Genomic DNA, 3223 nt, shown 5'->3' on the forward strand with positions numbered 1-3223 from the left:
TCTTTTTCAGGATTGCTGCAGCTTTCGGGGTCTTTTTTTATTCCAGATGAATATTTGGAGAGTTCGTTCTAGATCTCTGAAGTATGCCGTTGGTATTTTAATGGGAAGTGCGTTGAATTTACAGATTGCTTTGGGTAGTATGGACATTTTAATGATGTTGATTCTACCAATCCATGAACACGGTATGTTCTTCCATCTGTTTATGTCTTCCTCTATATCTTTTTTCAACGTCCTGTAGTTTTCTGAGTAGAGGTCTTTTACCACTTTAGTTAAGTTTATTCCTAGGTAGCTTAATTTTTTTTGGTGCGATGGTAAACGGGGTTGTTTTTATAATCTCTCTTTCTGTAAGTTCACTATTGGTGTATAGAAATGGCTCAGATTTCTTGGGGTTAATTTTGTATCCTGCTACATTGCCAAATTCATGTATTAAGTCTAATAGTTTATTGATGGAGTCTCTAGGATTTTGTATGTATAATATCATGTCATCTTCAAATAAGGACAGTTTTACTTCCTCTTTTCCAATTTGGATGCCTTTTATTTCTTCTTCTTTCCTAATTGCAATGGCTAACACTTCCAGTACTATGTTGAACAGGAGTGGTGAGAGGGGTCATCCCTGTCTTGTTCCTGTTCTTAGGGGAAATGGTGTTAGTTTTTGTCCATTGAGTATGATGTTGGCTGTGGGCCTGTCATATATGGCTTTTATTATGTTGAGGTATGATCCTTCTACCCCCCCTCCTTACTGAGAGTTTTTATCAAAAATGCGTGTTGAATTTTGTCAAATGCTATTTCTGCATCAATTGATATGACCATGTGGTTTTTTTTCTTTCAGTTTGTTCATGTGATGTATCACGTTTATTGATTTGCGGATATTGTACCATCCTTGCATCCCTGGGATAAATCCTACTTGGTCATGGTGTATGATTTTTCTGATGTACTGCTGGATCCGATTTGCTAAGATTTTGTTGAGGATTTTGGCATCTATGTTCATGAGGGATATTGGCCTCTTTCATTGTGTTGTCTTTACCTGGTTTTGGTATTAGGGTGATGCTGGCTTCATAGAATGAGCTTGGAAGTGTTCCTTCCTCTTGAATTTTTTGTAGTAGTCTGAGGAGGATAGGTTTTAGTTCTTCCTTGAATGTTTGGTAAAACTCCCCTGTGAAGCCGTCTGGTCCTGGGCTTTTGTTTGCTGGAAGCTTTTTGATGACTGCTTCAATTTCTTCCATAGTTATTGGCCTGTTGAGATTTTTAGATTCTCCCGGATTGAGTTTTGGAATGTTGTATTTTTCTAGGAATTTGTCCATTTCCTCCAGGTTGTCTAGTTTGTTGGAGTAGAGCTGTCCATAGTATTTTTTAACAATCATTTGTATTTCTGTGGGGTCTGTTGTTATTTTGCCTCTATCGTTTCTGATTTTGTTTATTTGGTTCCTCTCTCTTTGCTTCTTGGTGAGTCTGGCTAGAGGTTTGTCAATCTTGTTTATCCTTTCAAAGAACCAGCTCTTGGTTTCATTGATTTTCTGTATTGTTTTTTTGGTCTCTATGTCATTTATTTCTGCTCTATTCTTTATTATCTCCTTCCTTCTGCTCACTCTGGGGTTTTCTTGTTGCTCTCTTTCTAATTCTTTGAGTTGTAGAGTTAGCTGATTTACTACCATTTTTTCTTGTCTTTTGAGATAGGCCTGTAGAGCTATAAACTTCCCTCTCAGGACTGCTTTCATTGTGTCCCATAGGTTTTGGATTGTTGTGTTTTCATTGTCATTAGTTTCCAGGATGTTTTTAATTTCTTCTTTGATCTCATTGGTAACCCAATCAATATTTAATAGCATGCTATTCAGCTTCCAGGTGTTTGAGTATTTTGGGTTGTTTTTATTGTAGTTTATTTCTAATATTATGCCATCATGGTCTGCGTAGATGCTTTTTATGATTTCAATCTTCTTGAATTTGGGGATACTTTGCTTTTGACACAATATATGGTCTATTTGTGAATATGTGTTATGAGCATTTGAGTAGAATGTATATTCCCTGGCTTTGGGGTGAAGTGTTCTGAAGATGTCAATTAAGTCCATCTGATCTAGTGAGTCATTTAGGATTGCTGTATCTTTGCTGTTTGTTTGTTTTGAGGACTTATCCAGTGCTGTCAGTGGTGTATTAAAGTCCCCTACTATGATTGTATTGTTGTCGATCTCTCCTTTGATATCTTCCAGGAGTTTTTTTTATGAATTTGGGTGCTCCTACATTGGGTGCATATATGTTTACCAGGGTTATATCTTCTTGTTGTATTGATCCCTTTAGTATTATGAAGTGGCCTTCCTTATCTCTTGTTATGGCCTTCACTTTGAGGTCTATTTTGTCCGATATAAGCATTGCTACCCCAGCTTTCTTTTCCTTTCCATTTCCCTAAAGATATGTTTCCATCCTTTCACTTTCAGTCTGTGTGAGTCCCTTCTAATGAGGTGGGTTTCTTGTAGACAGCAGATGTATGGGTCATGTTTTTTTATCCATTCAGCCACTTGATGTCTTTTGTTTGGAGCACTTAGTCCGTTTACATTTAAAGTTATTATTGAAAGGTACTTGTTTGTAGCCATTTCTTTTTTTGTGTGGCTGTTTTCTTTCTGAGCTTTTTATTTCTTCTTTTTATACCAGACCCTTTAGCATTCCTTGCATTGCTGGCTTGGTGGTGATAAACTCCCTTATTCTTTTTTTGTCTGTGAAGCTTCTTATTTCCCCTTCAAGTTTGAATGATAGCCTTGCTGGATAGAGTATTCTTGGATTCAGTCCTTTGCTTTGCATCACTTTGTAAATTTCTGTCCATTCTTTTCTGGCCTGATGTGTTTCTGTTGAGAAATCATTTGACAATCTAATGGGAGATCCCTTGTATGTAACTTTCCGTCTCTCTCTTGCAGCCTGTAAGATTCTCTCTTTGTCCTGAACATTTTCCATGGTAATTATGATGTGTCTTGGTGTGGCTCTTTTCGGGTTCACCTTTTTTGGGCCTCTCTGGGCTTATGTGACTTTTTTCTTCCCCACCTCAGGGAAGATTTCTGATATTATTTCTTTGAATATGTTTTCTAATCCTTGTTCATCTTTCTGTTGTTCTGGCACCCCTATTATTCGTATGTTGTTTCATTTGATGTTGTCCCAAAGCTCCCATAGGCTCTCCTCCTGTCTTTTAATTTTTGTCTCCTACTGCAGTACATTTTGTGTGTATTTTGCTTCCTTGTCTTCT

This window comes from Myotis nattereri (assembly GCF_964212035.1).
Source record: "Myotis nattereri genome assembly, chromosome: X".
Classification (NCBI taxonomy): Eukaryota; Metazoa; Chordata; class Mammalia; order Chiroptera; family Vespertilionidae; genus Myotis; species Myotis nattereri.